Raw genomic sequence first — 8,602 nt, forward strand, 5'->3', positions numbered from 1 at the left:
CCTCCTGGCCCTGGGCCAGCCGCCATCTTGCAATGGCCCCTATCAATCCCGGAGCGGCTTCAGCACCCCACTCCCCACAAAAATGTAAGATAAAGAGAGAAGAGGGCCATTGTTGCGGTAGAGTGGATTAAGCCTCTATCAGAGTACTGGTTTAAGTCACAGCTACTCAGCTTCCAATCCAACTTCCTGTTAATGTGCCAGGGAAAGCAGCAGAGGATGGCTCAAGTCTTGGGGTCCCTGCCACAAACATTGGAATTTCAGATGGACTTCTAGGCCCATGGCTATAACCTGGCCCAGCCCAATACTTGCAGCCATTTGGGGAGTGAACTGGCCGATAGATCTTTCTCCATTTCTCCCTCTCTCTGCCATTCTGCCTTTCAGACAAATAAATTGAATGGAATGTGAGAGTCTGAGAGCGAGCAAGCAGGAGAGGATGATGAATTAATGGAATGAGAGAGCCTAGGACAGCCTTTGTAAGATCATGTTTAAGTTCCTGAAGGGAGATTATCATTGGTTTGTTTCTATCTTTAATTTAAAAATTTTTTAAATTATTTATGAATTTTCATTTTATGTCAAAGGTGACAAGAGACAGACAGATGGGGAGAGACCTTCCACCTACTGGGAATAACCCAGATGCCCCTACAACCATGCAGGATCTGGGCCAGCTCAGTGCCTTGAACCTAGAACTCAACTCAAGTCTTCTGCATGGCTGGTAGGAATCCAAGTACTCGGTTAATGTGGAAAAATGAAATAAACACTTTTCTAAAAAATTGAATTCACGGGTATGAGGATAATATGAAAATCCTTGAACATTAAAGCTAGGTCCCAGCAATATAAAAATCAAATTTATACTTCAGTTATGTATTTTTGGAGGACAGAGAGCATGTTTTATTTCAGGAGTTGGAAAGGCAAAGGCAACTAAAATGGCAACTGAGGCTTCTGAGTCCTAGGAAAACTAATTTAAATTGTTAACATGTATTTTTTCTTAAAGCTTGGTCATGAAAACAGAAGAAAAAATTGTTTTAAACGCTTTGCCACCTACTTCTGAACATTCTGTGCTCCTGCAATAAATCATACCATTAGCATCTCCCTCTTCATACCAAATCAATTTGAGCATGTGGAGAAAATGACTCTAATTAATGGGAAATCTCAGAAAATCATAATAATATTAGGGATAAAGATGTAGGTTACATATGCCTCTTCAAATTTATCAGAATGAGAAGATAAAATGAAAAATACCTAATTAGGACTCTGTATAGCATTTTAATTCTCATCAAAGGTCGCTCAACTACTTTAAAATGCCAGCACGTCTTGCTCGCTGGAGTACCTGGACTTATTTCTAGGATGTCAAACAGCCTTTCTATCTTTCCATATTCAACTCAGAGTGTGTATAATGGGTAACTGTTTGCCTCAGACTTTTCTAAGGCATGAATGTCTGTTCTGTCCAATGTCTCCTTGTGTACATCTCCCTCTGCGGCACAGGACCGCCTAGGACACTGCAGCCTCATTGATGAACAATCTGTCATTAGAGACGAGAGTTTCAGTTGCTCCAATGCACTGCCTGCACAGGCTTGTGCGGTTTTTGTTTGTTTGTTTGGTGATGTGACCACCTGTACATTTTTCTTGTTTTTTGAAAGAGTTGAAAGGAGGGGAAAGAAAAAACAGCATAGAGAAGGAGAAAAGTTGCAAACAAGAGAAAGATTGAAGGAAGGCAAGAGGACACTCCATGCTTGCAGAGCAACATGGACAAAACGAAAATACTAAACCTAAATTTACAACGTGCTTCGGGGAAGGTGTTTGGTATCTATCCCCTTATTCCATGTCAAGGTGCTTAATTTGCCTGCTCCCCAATTTCATCTGCATTCACTGACTGCTAAAGCCAGGTAACCAGGCGAGAGCCTTCAAGTCACAGGAGCACATTCTGGTCAATTCGGGTTCACTCAAAGTCTACAGACTGAGACACTGCTTGCGATGGTTGCATTACAGCACTTCTTTAAATGGAGCATGTCCACAGCTGGATTTCTCCCCATTTTCTGCTTCCCCCATCACTCAACAGTGATATTTGCCTGCCCCATTGACTGCACAACTTCACTGCAGTGGCTGTGGGTAAAACCGCCCCCATGGGCAACTTCTCAGGGCTCACCTGGACTCATCCTAGTTCAAGTCTGCTGCCCCTGGTTGACAGCCTATAGTTCAGCAACTACTCCCAGACAGCAGGAGGAGGCTTGGGAAGAGAAATGTGAGGATTGAGCATCACCACAAGGTGACATGGGCTGGCTTCTCTCCGGAGAATAAGAGTGAAGTAGTGTGGGCTGCGGTGGCAGAAGAGTGGGCAGAACACGTGGCAGAGCAGAGAGCTGTGGCACGGATCACATCAGGGGGATCCTTCATGATTGGCCACCTTCTGTGCTAGCTATCGTTTCTGCAAGCAAAGAGCTCCATAGACAATGCAGGTCCCCCTAGGATCCCTGACTCCTGACACGATGACAAAAGCACCAACAGCTGCAGGGGCCCAGTTTTTCCTAATGTATATTATTTAGCTTTTGCAATTTGCATACTGGTAAGTAGGTGCCATACAGGAATTTTCAAAGCTGTGAGTGGGAGCTCTGAATACTGGAAGCTAAAGAATCAACGTGCGCACTTAGCAATTCTGTTCTAAACAACCAGGAAGGTGTTTGGAAAGGAACACATAGCTCTGCTTCTAAATTGCTCCATTTTCTATAAACACACAGCTTTATTAATAGGTCTGCATTACTGAACTGTTTTAGCAATACTGCCAGCCACCCTGGGCCCGATTCTGCCCCTGAAATACATTGCACTCATTGGGCACAGAACTCAGAGAGGAGCAAAAAGACTTCTCTGATTAAGAAGCTTCCAGAAATGTCTTACTTTTTCTCCAAGAAGCTTCTCAGGTATACCAGTACAAGAAATAATATTGTGTCCATTTCTCCATAATGTGAGTACACATCATTTTAAGACTCCCCGTGTTATGCCATGGAGCACAGCAAGAGGCTCAGGGGCAGCACACGTTATGGAAAAGCTGTGCATGTATTAAAAAATGGCACCAAAATAAACTTGTCCTTTCATTCCATTTTTCTGTGAACTTTTTAAAAGATTTATTTATTTTTATTATTTCTTTTTATTAGAAAGTCAGATATACAGAAAGGAGGAGGGACAGAGAGAAAGATCTTTCGTCCACTGATTCACTCCCCAAGTGACCACAATGGCCAGAGCTGAGCCGATCCAAAGCCAGGAGCCAGGAGCTTCTTCCAGGTCTCCTGCTTTACTGCAGGGTCCCAAGGCTTTGGGCCGTCCTCAACTGCTTTCCCAGGTCACAAGCAGGGAGCTAAATGGGAAGCGGGCACTGGATTAGAACCAGCGCCCATATGGGATCCTGGTGCGTGCAAGGCGAGGACTTCAGCTGCTAAGCTACTGCTCTGGGCCCTGCGCTGTGGCCTATAAACTTTTAAAAGTCTCTTCCAATGCAAGACCTAATAACCTCTGGTACACTTCTGTTAAAAAATCTGATCACTAAAAAAAATGACCAATTAAGTATCACAAAATGTGCGTGCATGTGTGTGTCAGGGAGAGCAAGAACGAGCGAGTGAGAAACAGAACATTGCTATTAACCCTTTGGTTAATCTGTTATTAATACAGTGTCTTCTTACAGCACAAAGAAAATCTCATTCTGTTTTGAGAATTCGTTTGAATGAGTGCTTTTATTTTTCAATAATAAATGAAGTGGTGACTTTGTGTCATTTCTCTGCTGTTTCCTGGTGCAGTTGGAGTCATTTCCTAACTGTCCCAGCCTTTGATTTTGTGGTGATGTGGGGACGTGGTCAGAGGACAGATGTTTGGGCCTTGCTCGTTGTGCTGTCCCATAGAGAGGGCTTCTGAGTCACAACTTACATTGTAGCGCACAGGGTATTGATATTTGCCCCACACTGGAGCAATTTCTTACCTCCTGGAGCCAGGATCATATAGTCTAGTTCAATGTTTGCTTTTCTGATTTGGAAGCATGAAGACAGGACGAGGGAGCAGATTAAGGCTGGAACCCCTGGGATCTGACCGTTGGACAAAATCCTACCTTGTACCCTGGGGAGCTTTGCAACCTTGAGCTGTTTGTATTCAACCTTTCTCAGCCTCCAATTCCCAACTTTAAAATGAAGCACCTAATAGCACCTGCGTTATTAGGTTGTCGTGAGGATTGAATGAGGTTGCGCATGTGGTCCTGATACATGCCAGTGGACCCTACCAACTGGGGATGTGGCCATCCGCAAAGACGCTCACACGGAACGCCACACCTGAAACCTTCTGACGATGGCTGCCTCACACAGGGGAACTGCAGCTGCGCTTAAACTAATGCTGTTGGGATGGGGAGAGGCACCTGGCTTTTCCAGGTGGATTCAATGTAATCATGACATACTTAAAGGAATGTGGGCACGAGAGGCAGCAGGACGAAGGCCGGAGGAAGAGGAGGAGGCCACTGCACTACTTTTGACTGCGACGAAAAGAGCCATGACAACATCTGCAACGGTGAGGAGATGGAGCGTTTGCTGGTTCTGCCAGAAGCAACCTGATCCTGCTTCTCCCTTGTCGCTGCCGACCTCCCAAACTGCGAGGTAACGCGTTTGTTTTACTGCCCTCCGTTGACAACAACAGCTGGGAACTAGCAGACGGTCTCTCACTCTCTTACGCGAACTTGCTTTACACCCCTTGCCCTGGTTTTCCAATGTGCGTTTTTATCTCCGGACTCTTCATCGCCACCCGATTAATTTATTCCTTTTTGTTGTTGTTGTTGCTTTAACTTCCCTAAAGCAGTCTTTGTCTTACTCAGTTTTGATCTTTGCGTTTGAAAAATGCCAGGAACAGGAATAAGTGCTCAAAAAGATTAGTGACATGCATGAAGTAAGCCCTCATGAATGGTAAAAAACGGGAACGCATCTTCTGCCAAAGTCACAGGTCTAAAAGAGCGAGCTGCAGGCTGAAAGCTCTGGCAAAAAAAAAAAAAAAAACCGTGTTCCACGTGTGTGTGGTGGAGGGCAGAGCAGCTGAGTCAAAGTAGCCCCATCTGTGATGAAAACGACCGTGGCTTTCTGTGTGTGCTGTGATGTTGAAAGGATGTTGTGCTTGAGGGTTACAGCTAGGACTGCTAACCTATGAAAACTGGGGTTCCTGTTTTTAGAAAGTTAAGTCTTTACGTGTGTTCTGTGCCTTTCCACACAAGTGTATCTAGCGTGAAGCAGGTTGTAGTGTAACGGTGGTGATATCAATAAGTCGCGTCTTCAATCTGGAATCTTTCTAGTTGAATGAGCCACAGACGGTGCATGGGCAAACGTGAACTCCAGGCAGAGACTTCCTTTCTGGTCCCCACCAGGCTTTCTGGGATCTTCCTTTTTATACTGGATCTTTCTGCCTTTGCCGTTTTCCCACCAAACACCTCGTCTCTGGGCTTGCCAGGCTATGTTTCGCGTACACCCACCAAGAGATTCAATCAAGCTCTCTGACACCAGTGGGTTTTTTTTTCCTTCTTTGACCTTTTTTCTCAGTGCTTTAAGTGTTGCAGGGCTTGTTCCTCATTAGCATCTCATTTGTTCTATTCTTACTTCTGTCGCAGGAAGAGCTGGCTGTTCTAATAATGATGAGGGCTGTTTATTTCTGGAATTTGCTGACCGAAAGGTCTGTGCTGTTGGAGAGAGCACGCGAGAGCACAACCATCTGGTGTCGGCCCTCTGTTTTACGTCACTAATCTGCTCATTGATCTATCGAGTCAATAAACACTTATCAAGCATTTACTGCCTCTTGGGCACAAAAGATAAAGAATAAAATAAGACATCGTCTCTGTCCGAATGAATATGACAACCTGAAGATAGGACTAAACATTGACAACTGATGGAAAGTGTGGGAAGCCTAGAGAGCCAGGTTTCTGGTTGTGCATGTAATCTGCTCTGTCCTCACTGAACTTAATGACTGGCTACTACATATGAACAGCTTTTGGGGGTCTGGGACTTGAACCCTGAATAAGGCTAATAATCACTCATGGAGTTTACAATCTACTAGGGGAAAGAGAAGCAGAAAATGTTAGGGAATGATAAATGCTAAGAGAAGAGTAAATGATAAATGGAAGTTCTTAAATTATTCTGAGAGTTACTTCTTATTTGGCTTCTTAATTATGGCACCAGCTGCATCTTCCTATCCTTTTGGAAGGAACACCTGCAGCCGAAGGGATACTGAGGGACATCCTCCGAATTTCACGTTGGCCTGCAAACCCAATACTGTCATCAGTTTAAAATGTGTTTTCTGTCCAACCTGAATATCGTGTTTCCTTTAGCATTCTAAGAGCATGTTGCATTCTTTTCTACTCATGTAGTAATCACATAACTACTTAACATGTACAGAGGTATGGAATACATATATTCAACTGTCACAAGGGGAGAGTTATTGCACAGTAAGTTAAACCAGTGCTTGGAGAAATCCTGTTTGAGTCTTGCCCACACTTCTGATCCAGTCCCATGCTAATGCCCATACTAAGACAATAGATTGTGGCTCAGATATTTGGGACCTTTCCATCATGTGCAAAATTTGGCTGGAGGCCTGGGCTCCTGATTTCAGGCAGGCCTAACCCTGGCTATTGTGGGTATCTGCAGAGTGAATTGCACATAGGAGATAGCCATCTCCGTCTTTGATTCTCAAATATTTAAATAAACTTTAAAATCAAAACAGTTTTTCAGATAACAGTGAAAAAATTAAATCTGAGAGTGAAAATAAAGTTTGGACGTAAGAACAGCTTAAATGAGATAGAAATTGTAAATCTAGCAACCTTCTAGCATAGGCAAACTGTTTTCCAGTCCATCCAAAGATAATACGCATCAGGTGGATGCAATGAGTGGCAAGAGCACCATGAGAAGCAGTAGGTTCAGGGCTGACCAAGGAGTAGACATTTAATCAGCATTCACTACCTGCAGAGTTACAGGCTTGGCTACCAGAAATCGGAACCAAGAGGTCTTACAATCGTCTCTCCCTGGAATGCACCTCTTGTTATTTCCATAAGTAATTTTGAAAGAGTTGATAGGAAATCCAATAAAAATATCCTGATGCAAGAAAACAGAAATTGAACTACTTATGATATGTTTTTGAAGATTTCTTGTAGCTAAGCCTCAGAATTCAAAACTGATATAATGCCTCACATAAGCTCTTTGAGCACTGCTCCCCAACCAGAACAAAGGTGACTACTCTCCTGTGTGCTGCATTCCAGGCTTCCACACACTGGTAATTCATGAGCTTGAGTAAAATTACAACTTTGTCATTTCATGGTTCAAGTACAGCAGAAGCCACCTTATTCTATAATTCCCTTGTCTTGTTTTTCCCAAACTTCTCTGATTGTAAGAATTACCTGGGCGTATTTGTTAAATATCTGGAGCACCTGGCCATTCCCTGGCAACTTGGCCTGGTGATTCTGGGTTAGGGCCTTGGAATGTGGGAGTTGAAGCATTCCAGCTAATACTTACCGCCCCAAACAGGGAAGCACTAGTACATAGTAGCCTTAAGGCTAAGTAATCAAGTAAATTGAGACCATCTCCTTTTACTAGAACACTATCAAATGTAGTATAATTAGAAAGTTTGGTTTAGTTCCTAATTTTAATGAAATTGGTGTAAGGAAACTATGACAAATTGTTCCACCTCCTTGCACTTAGGTGAGGTAAATTACAAAACAAATAGTGAAGTGACAATTAAGGCTTACAGTGGAGTTAATAATCAGTCATTCACAATTTAGACTGTATGTGACACAATGTTTCATAGCTGGACAACTTTGTTCCCTGGGAGATTCTGGTTGAGGTCTGGAGGTGTTTTGTTGTCACAACTGGATGGCTGGTATTGGCAGCAAGCAAACAAAGGTAAAAAATGCTGCTAACTATGCTGTGATGTGTAGGACAGCCCCCATGAGCCAAGAATTGTTCATCTGTCCTTAGTATTGAGTCTGAGAACCCCTTATTTGATCCATGGGAAGCTGGGGCCACTCCCCATTCTTTACCTCAAAACATTGAAGTGTGAGTCTGGCATCAACACTCTAGAAGCTCTTCTACTGATTTCAACATAGAACCAGGGCAGAACACATAGGAAGCAGCTAGTAAGAGTAGTGACCTTCAAAACCTGGCTTGCAGCCTTGAGTTTGGCCACTTCTGCTTGGAAAATTGCACACACATCCAGTAAGTTTGTGCTTCTTCATGTGTGAAATAATAACCATCTGATGTAGGTGTTATAAGGATTAAAGGGATAATGCCTGTGGTGGTGCTTTGTAAAGTACACAGACAAAGGTAGGCTATCATTACTGCTCCCTATTTGGGCACCAGTCCAGGTGGCAGAACTCGGTAGATTACTTGCACAACCCTCCGTATATGTTCCTGCATGCAAATTCATTCTTACATTTTTGCCTAAAATTTGAACTAAAAAGTGAGGAAACTTGCATATAGGTACAGTCTTTAATGGAGTGAATAGTCTCCTCCCATTCTATCTACTTGTTTCATGTTTGAATTTGGATAAGGCTTTAATAAAGGAATCCCAGTCTTTAAAATTCAAATAGTTAGATTTGTAAGCTACCAGT

Source organism: Ochotona princeps, chromosome 25, assembly GCF_030435755.1.
Source record: "Ochotona princeps isolate mOchPri1 chromosome 25, mOchPri1.hap1, whole genome shotgun sequence".
Classification (NCBI taxonomy): domain Eukaryota; kingdom Metazoa; phylum Chordata; class Mammalia; order Lagomorpha; family Ochotonidae; genus Ochotona; species Ochotona princeps.